General features: G+C 42.0%; 1 pseudogene; it reads left to right on the top strand.

The window, feature by feature from the left end:
- Nucleotides 1-311: 311 nt before the first annotated feature.
- LOC147888849 (uncharacterized) lies at nucleotides 312-5,722 on the top strand (annotated as a pseudogene).
- The last annotated feature ends 11,514 nt before the right edge of the window (nucleotides 5,723-17,236 follow it).

Below are 17,236 nucleotides of genomic sequence, written 5' to 3'. Positions count from 1 at the left end.
TACTCGTGAGCATTTTTCATAGAGAGAGAAGTTGCTCCCTCTGGTACGAAATGCAAGCAGGGACAGGTGGGCACTGGCCCTGCGTTTGAATTTAAACAAGGAGCAAGTCGAACGTTGCATGCTTTCTCTCTCGTGTATTAATTTGCAAATCCCTTTCCTCCAGCAGCCACCTTGGCTTCAACCTTCATCTTCCTGAGCTCCGTTCAGCTTCACCACGGACAGACAGAACAACTCGTTTCGCCATAGCTGCTGGATGATGGATGGGCCGGCCCCTGCCGCCTCTTACCTTGTAGCAGCCGCAGAGACTTCCTTTCCCCCCCTGCAACGATGACCCGACCCTATGGAAAATCTCCCGCTTCCTCCTCCAAAAGCAAGCGCTCACAGGCGGATCTGAAACGGCTCTCTCTCATTGATGTTTCTGCGGAAGACGACAGCCTGTTGCCTTCGGCGAAGAAATCCCTGCAGGGAAGATGTCACAATCTGCCTCATTCTCCCTCCGGTAACTTTGATACCGATCTATCCTGCTTTCTTCCCATTCGTTTTCGTAGGCAGTCTGTATCAAAATGCTATCTCGCTGCTTCTCTGCAGTTGCTCTGTCCGAGGTCTGTTGTTTGAGCGATTCTGGTCGAGCTATATTTGATCTCGGAGCATAAATTTTCCTAAAGCACGCAGGTTCATTTCATTTCAATTCTAAACCTTCTTCCGACTCAGTGGTCTTGCCGATCAACGTGTGCATTGCCAGACACAACGAATCTCAAAATGTATCCCGTCGCACCGGACGACCGGCAAGAAAGTGAACGAATGCCAGCTTGCGCTGAACCAGGGCAGCAAGCGGACGCGCTATCACCCTTAGAGCCATCCGCGAAAAAGAAAAAGAAGAAAATGGGTCACTTCAACCTTCGGAAAAGTCTCGCGTGGAATCATGCTTTCTTCACGGAAGAAGGTGACTTCATTATGCCTGCCGCTCACCAGCGTTGCTACTGATTTCTGCTTCTTAGTTTCTTTGACGACAGGATTCCTTGATTTCAGGCGTACTTGATCCCGAAGAACTCTCACTCGTGAATAGGACTTTCAAAGAGCCTCCAGATTTGCCAAAGCCAATCAGCCATAAGAAGCCTGCGCGAACTCCCAAACTCGCAAAGCCACTTGCGATTCCCAGAATCGATTCATTGTCTTCGATTTCTTTGGAGAAACCGTCGCTTACTGTAGACAGTCGACAAAATCAAACAAACGGAAGTGGTTCGGTTCTCTAGAGCCCTCGAAGCAGCACAGGTAGCATCATAGGCAGCGCCAACGATCAACGTGTCAACAAAGGCTCTTAGCCGGAGCCTTTCACCGCGCATCAAGCAGTTAACTACGCAGTACGCGATCTCCACTAATTTCTCTTGTTGTTGATCAAGGTCGGACAGGGCTTACTGCGGCCAAACACGTGGTAGGCATATCATCTTCCCGAATACAAGCTGAGCCTGTCAGGCAGGTAAAGTTCAAAGAACCTGCTTCCAAGTTATTGCCTGGCATGCAAATGTCGAGTCCATTAGGGATCTGCCTTTTCAATGGGTTTGCAAAGGGTACCATTTGCATGCGTTTGACGTATAATCGTCCCTATCCGATCCCTTGAAAGTCGTCTACATCCCGTTTTTATTTCAGTGTGCGATTGACCGTGACTTCAGCTGTGGATTTACAGGTTAAACCAATGATTGCAGTTCCATCCGATAGTACAGAATCTAAACCATTTCTTCCAAAAAAATTGGTCGAGAACAACGCTAAAAAAGCCATTGTATACCCTTTGCCAGGTACTATTGCCCTGTGTACTGTATATAAATGGAACTGCAAGCTTTGGCCACGTTGAAAGGGTACTGTGTTTGATAGTGTAGTAGATCAGTATCGTCTAGCAGAAGAGCAACACATGCTTGGGAAACAAGTACCTTCTAAGCTTCTAAAGAAGACCTTCTAAGCTCTTTCACTAGCGACCTTGATTGTCTAATAAAGAACTAATTGTCTAGTGTAGGTGCAACATATTTGTGGGCAGAATCTCTTTGAAGGGGTACATTCTGGGTGAGAGCGAATTATATTTCTGGCAAGCACTGCAGTTTCTAGGACGGTGTTGAATTGTCTCGCTTACAATTTAGTACGTTATCTTAGAATGATGGAGCATGAGCCTTACTTTGTTCTAGATGGTTTCTAACATACTTGCAAAATCATTCACCGTAAGCCAAGACAGAAAAGTGAAGATAATTTGGCAGCTTGTTAGGGTATTGATGTGATTATGGGTAAAACGATAATCCTGTTGCAAAGGGCAACTGAAGTGGCGTGTAGAGAATCAAAGACAACCTGCATGTTTAAAGCTTAGGCCAAGCATTAATCCGTGGCTCGCTGAGAAACTGTGTCTGAAATGAAGAAAGGGAGCAAAAGAACACTTTTCCAAAAATTGACCTATACTATCCCATTGGAGTGTTGAGTGGTACGCATTTATTCCTTTAGAGACGTGCCTTTGTTGGTCCTGAAGATGGTTCTATTCTAATGGGGACCCTCATTAAGAGCTCAAATACTTCAAAAAAAATTGCAATATCATAATACTCTTTCTATCGGTAATACAGCCAAGTGCTGATTCTATTCCCATATCTTGTCAATTTCCTTGCGACACTTGATGTGGAATGAAATTAATATAAATAGTCTGTATTATTCTGTTTTACAGATCGAGTTGGCAGTCAAAAGGGCACATCTATGATTGCAAAAAATGCACAAAGTTTTTCGAAGTCTGTTTCTTCTGTGTCAAGAAAGACGAAGGACAAGCTTGGAATGGTCTTGTCAGGTTTGTTTAGAGGATCTTTGGGCCATAGATGAAGTTAAATGCTTGTGCTAAATGCTTTACTGGACTATGATTCATAGATTTGACAGTTTAAATATGTCGCACGGAGAAGGGGCGTCGTGATTCCTGGATCTCACAGTTTAAATATATCATAATCATCAGGAATGCAGATGATTCTTACATACTGTTGCTTGAGTTGACTCTTAATTCTTTACCAGCATCAATCTTGAAAGTTAAATATAAATACTGTTGAATATAATCATCAGGAATGCAGATGATTCTTACATACTGTTGCTTGAGTTGACTATTAATTCTTTACCAGCATCAATCAATCAGTCGTGATTCCTGGATCTCACAGTTTAAATATATCATAATCATCAGGAATGCAGATGATTCTTACATACTGTTGCTTGAGTTGACTCTTAATTCTTTACCAGCATCAATCTGGAAAGTTATCATCGTTATGCATTCTGGCATTCTCAAGCTCGAGTAACTTTTGCAGGCATAGCAATGGCAACCAAAAGGAGGGAACCTTGCGGATGTCTCGAGATGATTGCAAAATGTCTGTTTGTTCACCTAATGCTTCTTATTTGGGGTCTTCAGTGTCTACTAAAGTGCCTCGATGCTATTCACAGTCTTCTTTTGAGAGGTTTGGCAGATCAACAGTAGTTGCAACTTCACTGGAATCTGTTTCCCGCAATGGGGCTTTTTGTCCTGAACCTACCACCATAGAGAGTGGGTCCTCCAACCAGTTAGAAAGAATGGCAGACAAGTCCAGCGTTGATATGCCACCACCTCTAGGTGGGTTTTCCTCACACAGGGGCTCTGCTTTGAAAAGCCCTGCAGTTGTAGAGGCTGGGGTATCTATTCCTCAGTCTCAAGACGTACCTAGTGCTGCCCAGTTACATCAAGAGGTATCTGGCTCTACCCGGTTACATCAAGAAACCGCCTTTGCAAGAGTTGACCCGAATTCTTCTAATAAACAAGCACAGCTCTGGAACTCTTCCGTACATGGCAAAGCCATCTGGCTTGCACATGCCTTCACCAAAGCTAGGTTTTTTTGACACGGTATTATACAAGTGCACGTGCCTTGAAATCCTCATTGTAAATTGGCACTTTAGATTGTGAGATAAAATTATAAATTTCTAAAACATATTTTATGTGCATGTGGGTGGCTACTAAACGTTGTTGCTGGCAGGCTAAAGCAATAGCTGCACCTCAAGTTGCTGTTTTGCGGGAAAGAACCTGTGGCCTTGGGTTTGATGGTGTTGCTGTGCAGTCAGTCAGAAACACTCTTTTAAACAGATTCCCAAGCGACACAACTAGTATGCAGCAGAGCTCCAAGATGAGAGTTCATGGAGATGTGGGTAAATCAAGCCAGCCACTATCTGAAGCACCAGGACTTGGAATCAGAGGAATTACTATTCCATCTGGCATTCCAGCTGCACCTCATTTACGTGGTTCTAAGAACTCTTCAACGGTTTCAACCTCATCTACGCAGGCACATTCAGCAGTGTCTTCACCCTCTTCTCACTATAAGGCAAATAGCACGGTTTGTAGCAGGGGACAGGCTTTTCAGTTCAAGAAGAATAATCTTTTAGCAGAAGAGAATGCTCACAATGCTAATCCCTTTATAACTGAGGGAAAAACAAATGGATCAGATCCAAGGACATCATCCATTGAAAGCAGAAAAAATTCTCACAACACAATTCGTTGTTTACGTTTATCTTCCTATGAAGCTAAAATCAGATGGCATCAGCGCCTGTAGAAAGTGTGCTGTCTTGTAGCCCTACTGCAAAGACTACCTGTAAAAAAGACCTGGGCAATGCTAACAACGATCTAGAGTCAATTGAGAAATTTGGCACAACTACTGCAGCAACTAAGATGTCACAGTGCAGTACTAGTGCACAGCAGGGTTATGACAATGACAACTCGGATCAAAAAGTACGGGTGCTTGAAGAAAGTACGTCTCAGTCAACAGATACTGCATTGGCATGGGCTTCTACATCCCCTGCTGAAATATCTATTCAGGAAGCTAACAAGGCTAGTCTAACAGTGCAGAAAGTTGTGTCACCTGTCAGCTCTGGTAAGGCTGAAGAGCCAGTCAATAGTTCATTTCGTGTGGCAGATATTCGATCAGGTTGTACTTTGCCCTCTATTTGGCTTTATGAAACTTGTGTGTTGTCGCCTTCAAAATCTCAGAAGGGAATAAAGGTGTCAGAAGTGGACAAGAAGAGCAATCGTGGTTCTCCCCTGCATTTACCTAAAGATGTAGACAGATCAAGTGCAAGAAGTCCATTTTCTGTGAACAATTTGAACGTTTTAGATTGGGCAGCGTCCAATAATCAACTGAGAAAAGAGAAAGGTTCAATCTTTGCATTTGCAAAAAAGATCAGGATAAGGGTAATAATGAGAACTGCTTGATGGATCAGAATGAATCTACTAGCAACGATGACAACAAAGAATGTCCCTATTGAGTTTTCAGAAATTGGATGTGTGCTCTCGAGCAAGCAGGACAAGTAAGTGGATTATTTCTGATAATAATTTGTACTCTACACTTGATAGGTGCTAAGGGTAAATATATATGTCATCAACTCTCATTCTAAGAGATTGTTTGTTTTTTCCCCATGGATGTGCTGCACAGGAATATCCTCTGGTTAAAAGTGGTGTCGTGCAACATTCTCCGCCAGACAAGATACCTCCGTTGCCTGGTCCATGGTCACCGGTGTGTTACCATCTGTTTCACTGCTAGTCTGTAGAGGCTGAGTAGAGACTGCTGCTTCATTCACTCTATTCTGTGATACTCGTATTTAGCTTACTTTCGTTGACTTGTAATTGCAGGTGCGGAAAAATGGGCAACAGTCAGGCCCATTTGATTGTACGAAGTGTGTACCTACAGGCATTTCACATTAAGTGTGCTCCAGATGGCAGACTTGTACCTTCCAATATATGAGAGATTCTCCATCCTTTTTACATATCTGTCTTAAATTTCTGACAAGTTCCATCTGAGTTGAGTTTAGCCTTTTGTTCTAGAGTGCTTGGTGGTGTGCATTGTCAACAGAAAGAAGAACAATATAGGGTTCATGAGTTAAGAGCATGCAAAACCTGTCTCTGTTTCGTATGGACTTCTGGGCATGTGTTGTACTACTGGGCAGTAACATCTTGTTATTGACCATCTCTGATTGTGTATAGGCCTTCGTGTGTTGCTACCAGCATTGTTGTGGGTTGTTGAGAAACTTGAAGTACGGCAGTTACTGAATTCCCAATGTCACCCTTAAGTTCACGTGGAAACGATATTCTAGGCTTCATGTTCTGTAATGTTTGATATCAATTTTTTACACCTCCCTCTCTCTCTCTTCTTTTCCTTATATTTGTCAGTAGACTGGATGCTATCTATTCTTTGAAGGCAGATTGACCCCATCCCTCATGGGTCTCCAAGCTTAAACATGACTCTCAGCAGTGCAGCAAGAAGTGTCAGGCAGCCCCTCCCCTTTATAAAGGGGGCCTTGTGCCCAGCCTACAGATAACTGAAGCTCGTTTAAAGCAGCGCAACAAGAAGTGTCAGGCAGTTTTGCAGCAGATCTAGAGCTCCCCACTGAGGTGCCAGAAAAGTGTTGCAGGTTTGGCGTATCTGTGGATGCTGCCTTTTGTCAAAAATTGACCTATTTTGGTGCAATAATAACTTGGTCTTTTGGCTGCCCTTACTGCTGTTCAATTTGTGAGTTATGTCTTGTGCATGGGTCATTTGCTTTTGGATCTTCACCTGGATAGTCTTCCCAAGTGGCTAGGCTCTAAGAAAGCAATTTTGTCATTGGATCAATCATCGGTAGGTGAGCATGGTGTAAAGTGTGGCCTTTGTTACAAAAAACTCAATGTAAGTTAGGTCATGCAAGGTTAGATTTCAAGCTTTATATTTGAAGTTGTGAGCCCTTATACAAAATATGACAAGCTCCCATGTTTTTGGAGAAATGCTTTGTTAATTGAAGTCTATAATAGCCAGCACACTTTATGCAACACATATTCTGCTTCACTTATCAACTGTGTGTGTGTGTGTGTGTGTGTACTAGAAGATAGAGTAGCCTTGATCACTTGTTCTGTTCATGATGCTGCACTTCAATCTTTCCCTCACACCACAAAATCCACTCTCTTGTTGCCATTGGATCGGTCCCTGCAATTGTTGGAATGATGGTGAGTGTAAGGCCTTGCGTTAATCAAGCCCAAACAAGATTGGTTTGTTGAAGGAACTTTTGGTGAAAGTTTCTGGAGCAAAGGTCGTCCTCCTTCCTCAATGACCTAGTCATTTGGAACTCGTATGCATGCATCCTCTATGACATCCCTCACCAGGCAACACCAGGACTTTCATCGCTACCTTGCCCTATTCTTGGTCACTTTTAACCACCATTGGTGATATCACACATGCAACCTTAAAGCCACACAATGGCCGAGCCAAAGATAATGAGGGGCTATGTGCTGAGTACATTGCATATGGACTTAGTATCTTAGCTCCAATCTTAGCACCACTTGAATCCTTAACACCAATGTTGCCTTGAACACTTAACACCACTTGAATCCTTAACACCAATGTTGCAATCCATAAGGTAGGGGAACCCATGAGCTCAAAGACCTGCAGGATCACTATGATTGAGCATGTTATGTCAAGATTATATGCTTGACACTCAGCTTAGTTTTTGGAGCCCAAGGGGTTTGAGTTGTGGGAAAGCAAGTTTTCGAGCAAACCATGTGACAATGTACAACATCTTGGTGTTATTAAGAAGGCCAAGGAACGAAAGCAGAGGGTTAACTGTTGCTTTGTGGATTTTCACAAGGCTCATAGAGCCACGGGCTTGACTACTCAGGTCAGTTAGTTTGCAGAGCGTGAGGTATTTAAAGCTGTGGGACAAGCAAGTTTTCGACCAAGCCAAGTGACAATGGACCACATCTGTCATTGAGGAGGCCAAGATATGAAAGCAGACGATTTGCTGTTGCTTTCTGGATCTTTGCTAGGCTTTTTATTATGTCAACCAAGCCTGTGGTTTGGTTGCAGTGAAACTAGGAGGGTTCAGCAGTGATTGCAAGGATGTGACATAACGATGTCAGTGTAAGTAGACTACCCCTCATAAGCTATGGCCTACGGTTCGAACCAAGGACTAGAGAAGAACCAAGGACTAGAGAAGAAGGTCGATAGAACACCAGAGGAAAAGCCTGAGTTCATGAGAGACGGCTGGGTGTACCCAGAAGCAGCCCGATCGATTTGGACGATGTGTCATATCAGAGTCAAACGAAACTTACGGTGTGGTTTGGATGAGGAAAGCAACAACGCCATATCTGCATTTACAATCGTCAGTTTTCCCTCTCTGCAAAGCAATTCGGATACTCCCTTAAGGAATCGGACTAACAGCTTGGAAATCCTTATCATTTGCAATCCCACTGTTTCTTTGATTGCTGCCCTAACAACTTTGTCAAAGAATCGTTGCTGGTAGAGTCTATTTTACCTCCAGGCCAGCTGGGTATATGCAGTTAGAGCGAAGTTCATTTGTTTTGTTACCATGATCGGTCAAGGAGAATAGAAGCAAATTTTAGAACTTTTAGCTAGAGTCGCTTGAAAGATTTTCAGTGCGTGGGTTCTGCAAACAACTACTCTAAATTAATTCGTCTACCTTTGGGCGACATAATACATTGACTGGCCTAGTGTCTGAATACAGAGAGAACAAAGTAGTTCCAATTGCCTGACGGAGCCATAGCACGGTTCCTCGCTATTCATAGTGATGAAGAATCGATTGCAAAGAAGATAGCTTGTAGAGACATTTAAAAATTAAGAATTTAGGAACTGGTGAGTCATACACTCTTCAAACCATTAAAGTAGTTTCATCAACTAAAGTGCTTTTTGGCATGGAAGGCGATTTGCTCTTGAAAGGCAAAAATCCCTTTTTGGGCCTCCAAGGGTCTTAAGGGATGTCTTGGTTAGTGAGTTGCTAATTAGGTCCATAGTTTTGAAGTTTTTCTTTTGCAAAGAAAGGAATCTTTTATTAATTCTTGAAAAACTTCATAGCAATGAAGGTGTTGACTACGGAAAAAAACGGATCAAGGTTGAAAGAAGAAGGAAAAAACAGCCAGTTCGAAAGAAACCTAGCCAACTAGCTAGGGAATGTTTTGAAGTTATTTGACCATGCATATTTTGGTTAGTACGAGGTTTGAGTGTGGGTTAGTAGTAGTTTTAGGGCTTCTAATGTGTGTAGTGTTTAAGGTTTTTGTTTGCTTGTGGAGGTCCTAAATGTTCTTGTCTTTTGTTTGTCTTGTGGAGATAGTAAATGCTTGTCTTTTGTTATGTATTTCTCTCCAAAGATGAAGGCTCTCTTTGTCTCTTGTATGACACTACCTTTATATTGCCTTAGTGGGATTCCCACTTCATTTTTGTTTTTTGGATTGTTCAAAATTCCCATTGGTTGCTCCAAACCTTGGCAGATGATTTGGGGTTCGACTTTTGGGCCATTCGCATTTACTCCTCTTTGCACACTCCTAATCTCCTTCTTGCTTTTCACCTTCATCGTCCCTTTCTAAATTTGGGGCCTCCAATTTAATGCTTGCTCTGCGCATTTCACGTCAGCAAGCGTAGGCCTGATGAATGATAATTTTAGAGAAGCCTCAAATGTCCTACCTAAGAGCATGCCACCCATAACTATAGAGATAGTAGATGAGAACATTGAGGGGCCTAAAGTTAGAGAACCTCACCATTGCTGCCACTTGGGGATGAGAGTTCCATTGGGTTTGATGAGTGATGTCTTGGAGTCATTTTATGTCAAGCACTGTACCCCTCCTCCCAAAGTTCCTCTGTGTTGCATCGTTCCACATGATGCAATCAAGCGGGCATCTCATGACACCTCTTGGCTAGTATCCATGTTTGATGTTGCAGTATACATGGAGAATATAGAAAGTTTTTTCAGTATCTACAAGAGGACCAAACGGTGATTTCATGGAAGCATCCCAACAAAACTTGGAGGAGTGAGGACCAAAGAGGAAGAGTGAATTAAAAACCTTGAAAAAACTATGAGAAAGAGGAGTAGCACTTGACGGATAGAGGGTACAAGTACTTGGGAATTTTGAATCTAGCACATGGCAAAAGGATATCTTCAAAGATCTCTACAACCTTAAGTGGTATGAAAAATCCATAATTTTTGTTACTCATGACAAGATCTATTGTCTTTGTACATCCAAAGTGTAGACTGAGACGTACTAGCTTTTTGTAGTCTTAATAGTGGAACTTGGTTTCAATTAACCAAAGCATGATCTTTGCAAACTTTATGTCGTTTGTGTTTGATAGGAGGAGGGAAGTATTGCTTGCTATGACCTTGTCCAAGGCAAAAGACAAATGGACAACACACATTTTTTATTACAGAAAGTTTAGGTGTTATATGAGGACCAAGGTTTCTTGGGCTCATATAAATGGTGAGGCATATTTGATCATTCATGTGCTAGAGGTTGATGGGACCCCATTACTAAAATATATTTTGAGGCCTTCTTCAAGGAGTAAATAAAACATGTGCTACAGGGATATTGTCACCTTCTAGGTGAAATTAAAAGTGCCACAAATGCTGAGAAGGTGCCTGAGTTGCTACACTCAAGTAAGAGGTTGATTTATAGGTGCATGCTTCTACATCGTTTGATTTGAAATTGGGTATTGGTAGATGTCTTTCTCGGTGTATAAGCAATGGATATTTTTGGACTTACCTAAACTTTTGCAAATGGCTTTGAGAATGTATGGCTAATAGAGAAATTCTAGTGATGCCTTCTATCACAACAGAGTGGATTATGACAATACAATGTTCCCCCACTTTATACGATATTTATGAGGTTCAAGCTCACGTTTTCCTTTTAAGGACTAGGAAATCCATTGGAATTCAACTTAGGTAATATGTACGACCTCAAAGTTTCCCTTTCAACCTGGATAGTTGCAAATCCATTTGATACTTTTTTTATTAAATATTATCTCAAACTTAGCACCATACAAATATTGCCTCCATTTCTTTAAAGCACAAACCATAGCATGCAATTCCTTCTCATATCTCAAGTTTTCCACATGCTTTTTCTTTGTTTTACTACAAATAAGAATAACATCTAGGAATATTGCTACAATTTTTCCAAAATATGGCCTCAAGATATTATTCATAAGTGCATAAAAATTGTTAGAGCATTGACTAAACCAAATGGCATTACTCTAAATTGATAATGCCCATACCTAGTACAAAATGATGTCTTAGGGACGTCCTCTTCTCTAATTGTACTTGGTTATATCTAGATATTAACTCAATTCTAGTAAAATATTTATCTCCTAACAATTTATCAAAGATCCCATCAATGCAAAGAATAGGACCTGTTGCACGGGGTGCAAACTCTATTTTTGAATGGTTTACTGAAAAGAAGAGAGCAGATACCATAACCAAATGCCTGACTTTCACTTGGATTGAGGAGTGCAAGGAATTTTGGCATGACTGATTCTATTCACTTCGCTGGCTCTCTCTATTCAAAATATCGGATAGGACGCAAATCAACTTGGATTGCTCTCTGCAATCCCTAACTCAAGCTATCTGTACAGATGAAAACTCCAACATACTGTGGGAAGGGAAGACGATCCATATTGAGCATTTCCGAGCATCTCCCGAACGATCACTAAAGCCAAAAGTTGATGTGAATGAGCATGGGGATATTCCAAAGGCAACCTCATCTTCATTAGGCAAGCAGAATTGATGATGATGGAGGTGCAAACGTAGTAGCTTAACACATCTAAAAGCATGAAGATTTATCAACGGCCTTCGATCCTAGAGAACACTAGTCCATCTTTAACCTTAAAAATTTAGATGAGAAAGTGCAAATAACGTCTCGATTTTAAAAAAAAGGCTCGAAAGCGTAGAGCATCTCCCGAAGGATCACTAAAGCCAAAAGTTGATGTGAATGAGCATGGGGATATTTCAAAGACAAACTCGTCTTCTTCCAATCTAAAGTAGTTGAAGAATGGATCTGCTATAGATGCAGCCTTCTATTAAGAAGAACCCCAAAACTAAAAGGTCTGCAAGGCTCAAGGCACCTGTCCCATAGCAGATCAACCACATGCACTCTCAGAGATTCTATGTCGAGTGAAGTTTATCTAATAAATAGATCCTCTTGGGAAGGAGGCGACGGATCTTTCTTTGACACTTCACCTACCCACTCTTACTCTTTAGGGACCATTGAGGAAAGTGCAAGTGACTTGGCTCCAAAGCATTGCTTTTCCTCTCCAAGTTCTTCTAAATGTCCTTATAATGCTTTGCATATTTTTAGCTTACCTTAGGCTTTTAAATCTTTTTTATGTTTTCTTTTAACCATTCGCGTCATGACATGTGGTTTATTTTGTTTTCAAAATCCCAAAACTTAGTCTAGCTAGTCATGTAAACAGCTAGATCAAGTAAAGCTTTTTAGCTTCTCGCCTCTTCTGTGAAATATTGTTAATTAAAAAATGCATTCAATCTTAGTAATAAATGCATAATAAACACATAGTACCATCCTTTTTCTTTACTAGTAATACTGGTGAAGACCAAGGTGACCTAATGGGTTGAATTTGGCCTTTTCTAAAATATTCTATTAGCTGTCTTTCTACCTCACATCCTTTGGTTTGTCTAAGTCTAGACAGGGGTTTATAAACAAGGGTGGATTTAGGACATACATCTATTTTATGATCTACTCATCTCTCCGGAGGTAAACCATCAAGATTTAGGGAATACATCTAATTTATGATCTACTCATCTCTCAGGAGGTAAACCATCAGGAAACTTAGATAGAAAAATGTCTTCCAATTCAACCATTAGTTATTAAAAGAAAAAATATTCTCTTCAAAAACATCAAGTAAAATTTACTTCTTTCAAACACAAAAGAAATAAAAACATCAACAAAACTAAGTTCACAAATATATACCTTACATTCTTGGTGGTATAGAAGTCATTCCAGTTCCATCGAATAAATAAATGAAGAATAAGTTACATCATGTTACCTCTGTATCTAGAAGACTCTACCATGTCCTTCAAATATGACGGAATTATTTAAATAACTCTACTACAAGATATGCCCAAGACTGTGAGGCCATTCTTGACTATTAACAACATTTGTTCTGTCAAGATGAATTCTTTGGAAATACAAAGCATCTTAATAGACTTAAATATCCACCTCTACAAAATGTATGACATAGTTGAACACTTAAAAAACTTTAGTTTTGCAACTACCTATCTAGTAGTCTTAGAAATTATGTGTGGCACAATCATCAACTAGAACCATACCTTTTTCCCCTTCTCCATTTCAACATCAAGGTACGAAGCATTTTTAACAAATGGATCTAAATTGGAGGTTGAGGTACTCGATGCTTCTTTGCTTGGTGAAGGAATTGGCACTTGTGCTTTCTTTTGGACCATTTTAAAAATTGGATAGGAGTTGATTTGTTGCTGCATCATGACATTTTGCTGTGTGGCGACAAAGTGCTTTTGGGCCCTACGCTTTGTTGATCAACCCCAATGATGCCTATTGGAACATCAAGTTTAGCCTCATTTTGTTGTGCATGACTCGGTGACTCTTGCCACAACCGTAGCACTTAATTGGTGCTCGAGATATGTTTGGTCAAACTTGATTCACATAGACTGGGATCAATCCTTCTGCTCCTTCCACATGGTACACTGGATACTCAGCCTCATATTCAAATTGTGGATCCACTTCCATGGCTTAAAGTTATTGTAGTGGAACTTCTGGAGGAGGGGGATTTTGCATATTGTTGTGGCTTTTTGAGTAGCTATGGAGCTTGGGTGCCACTTGATATTGTTGAGGTCGAGGTGGATTATTGTTGTGCGTGTTGAACATGCAATTGCTCTCATCGTGCCCACTAACTGCACAAATATGACACCATAGACTTGGAGGTGGATTTGAATGTGCATTGATCGTAGAGCACAAGATGGGAAATTCATTGGCCGTATGGTTTGCCATGCAATGCAAACACCATACATTTTTGCGCCTTGGATATGTTGGAGGTTGCAGTTGAGATATGTAAGGCTTTTGCTCCATTGCTTGCATCATTTCGTCCCTTATCTTCATGGTCATGGTCGAGAAGCAACCTTCATCAGATGTTCCTACACTTTCTTTAGATTTGCTTTTCCTGGAGCGTATGTCCTTGCCATCACTATTAAAGTCAGAATCCGTCATGCCAACTCATCATGCCCACCAACTGCACAAATATGACACCATAGCCTTTGAGGTGGATTTGATTGTGCATTGATCCTAGACCTCAAGATGGGACATTCATTTGCCATACGGTTTGCCATGCAATGCGGACACCAAATATTTTCCTGCCATGGATATGTTGGAGGTTGTGGTTGAGATATGCAAAGCTTTTCCTCCATTGCTTGCATCATTTCATCCCTTAGCTTCATGGTCATGGCTAAGAAGCAACCTTCATCAGATGTTTCTACAATTTCTTTAGATTTTCCTTTCTTGGAGTGTCTGTCCTTGCCGTCTCATCACTGTCAAAGTCAGAATCTGTCATGCCATCTCAATGTCCACCGTTGTCACATGAGCAGCACTGAACGTCTTGTAACTGCTTATCTTATTCATTTCTTTGCGAATATTCTTTTCAGACCAGAAATGAACCAAGCCATTAGGTATTTGTCATTAGGATGTGGCTTGCATTTGGCAATTAGGCACTTCATTCGAGCTAGATATGTGTGGACCTCTTCTCTAGAGCCTTGTTCGATCTCACCTAGTTGGAGAGCTAGGTCATCTTGAAGGTGTTCAATTTGGAAACTCCTCTTGATTTGGCTTGAAAGGAGGGCCCATGTGGCACATTCCTCAACCAAAAGATTTTAAGTACCATTTGGAGGTTTCGTTGACCAATGCCATAGGGAATCAAGCGGCTTTGGGCTTATTAGATTGATCACCTCACGCTATGCATGTGGCATCAAAGAGTTGAAGGGACCTCTCTAGATCACTCCGGCCATTGTACTTTGGAATTTCAAGCTTTCCCAGGGGTCTTCTTTCATTGTTGTTGAGGTTTGGGAGGTTGAAGAAGTTGTTGCCATCGTTTTCAAAATCATCATCATCACGATGACAGTCTGCTATGTTGCAGATTGGAGGATGAGGGTTTTAATTAATTGGAGGTAGATTTGGTGAGGAGGGTTGCCATAGATGCCAGCTAGATCGTAATTGCATGCACACTTGCTGAGTGTTTGATTGATTGCAGACTGCTTTGGTCCGAAAGTTGAGTTGTGTGCATTATGGGGGTAAGAGATGTGTTAGTACTTCAAAATGTAGTGCTAGAAAATGTGCCTAGTATTGTCCCCCTTGAGAGTGCAAATGTGCCAGTGCAAACGAATCGTGAATTGGATGTCACGATTGAAAGTTATAAGCGAATTAGTGCAAAAATTAGCCCACATGGGAGCGCGAAGTGACGAGTGCTAGGGATGCAAAAATGGTATCTAATGGTCTACAAAAATAATCATTAGTGTGGTGTTTTTGTGCATGAAATTTGGGTTGAAACGAGGCTCAATTTGGGTCCCAAATGGGCGAGCTAGGAAGGGTTACATTAATGCCAAAATTAGGCCTTTTGGGGGGGTCTTCGTCTTACGTTTTGGTGTGAATGTGTTTTAAATCTAAGAGAACCTAACTAAGGTAGCCTAACTAACTAGCTAGACTTACCAACCTAGTTAACCTAACTAACCAAATAATGTAATGGCTTGGTTAGTTTAACTATCAAGTTAGTCCAACTAACCTAACCTAACTAGTTAGCAGTAACATAATGATAATTAATTAAACTACTCTGCCCCCAGTTAGCATAAACTCTAGTTAATCTAACCCAACCTAACCAAACCAACCTAAGGTTAAAGGGAAGGTTTAGTTAGGGTTAGGATCGGGCTTGTCTTTTTTGTGTAGGGGGAGCAGGAGGGGTAGCTGCCATTGTCGAGGCAGTAGGGGAGGGAAGAGGAGGGGCTATGGGAGGGGGGTGGTAGGGTGTGGGGGGGGGGGGGGGTACTTTAGGGAGGGTTGAAGTGGGGTAGCATAGGGAGGGAGACAGAGCAGTGGAGGGAGTGTCATCAGCATTGGAGGGAGGTGTTAAGTGGGCCCGAACTGCACAAAGAGGTGGCATTGGCGGTGGCCGACATTGGGTAGGAGGGCAGGCGGAGCTGGGTGGCTGTGGAAGGAGGCTCAATGGAGGTGGCAGGTCGGCTAACCATTGTCCAAAGACCATCCTCTATCATCTCACGAGAAGGGGTCGTAGGAGATGGTGGGCAGGGCAACAAACAAGGAGGGCACTGTGGAGAGAGGCATCGGGTGGGCGTGGACATGCAGAGGTGTAGGCGAGTGGCACTGCCACACTGAGGCAGAGGTGGAGGTAGGAGGTGGTCCCATGGGTATCATCGTTAAGGTGGATAGGGTAGATGTCATCCACATCACCGCTAGCTAGGCAGGTAGCTAGGCAGGCACTACCACTAGCGATTGGCATGGGCGACTCTATTGCTACCTACAGCAGAGGTTGGCTTGCGAGTCGCAAGGGAGGGGTGGTGAGGGGGGGTTTATGGAGAGGGGTTAGGGTGGGGGTTGGGTTGGGGGGGTGGGGTGAAAAAGGAGGGGGGGTGGACGATGAGGATGGGAGTAGGATGGCATTCAATGGAAAGGGAGGAGGGTCGTACATGGGGCTCGAAATTTGGAAGAGGATGGAGGTTAGATGTGAAAGAAGAAGAATGAGGGGGTGGAGAGGGAGGGGTTTAGGGTTAAACCTTAGAACCTTCCCATGCCCATAACTTTTCATGGTTATCTCGAATCGCCTTCTTGTAAAAAGAAGAACTATTCAAAAATTTGAGGTCTACACATTGGTGTCCATTAGATTGCCTAACTTGATCTTTAAGTGTCTTTTTTTAAAGAAATTTAAATTTCTTAAACTAGTAACCTAAGGTTTTTGCTTGGGATTCTTATATTTTAGCTAGAGCTCGGGAAAAAATTTACTTTCCTAGCCCTTGATTGTTATGTCCATGATAGTTTGTGGTGGTTTGTTTTTCACACATACTTTCGGTTGTCTACTTTTTACTTAAGATGCTATTCTACCTAGCAATGGCACCAAACGCTGGCTCTATCCCACAGCTTCTATAGGATAAGCAAGGTGTGCAAGGTCCTAAGGCTTTTTGTCACCTATAGATATGTCGGTGTCATTGTTTGTAGTATAAGTGTAGCTTAGGATCTTGGGTTGTATTCTGGTAAGAGACATAGGCTCAAGTGTGGGAAGCAACATTGTGCAAGCTTGTGTGAAAGGAACATTCATTAACATGGTTGGAGTAATGGGGGCTCTCGCCTCCATTAGATGGTTTTTAGGTTTAGAAGGAGTTTCAAGGTTCAAAAGGAGGTTCCAAGGTTTAGAAGGGGTTTCAAGGT

The sequence above is a fragment of the Dipteris shenzhenensis genome, chromosome 21 (genome assembly GCF_047967505.1).
Source record: "Dipteris shenzhenensis isolate YYH24624 ecotype China chromosome 21, Dip_SZ_1.0, whole genome shotgun sequence".
Taxonomy (NCBI): Eukaryota; Viridiplantae; Streptophyta; class Polypodiopsida; order Gleicheniales; family Dipteridaceae; genus Dipteris; species Dipteris shenzhenensis.
Note: the sequence above shows the minus strand (reverse complement) of the source record. Positions and strands in the feature narration are given on the sequence as shown.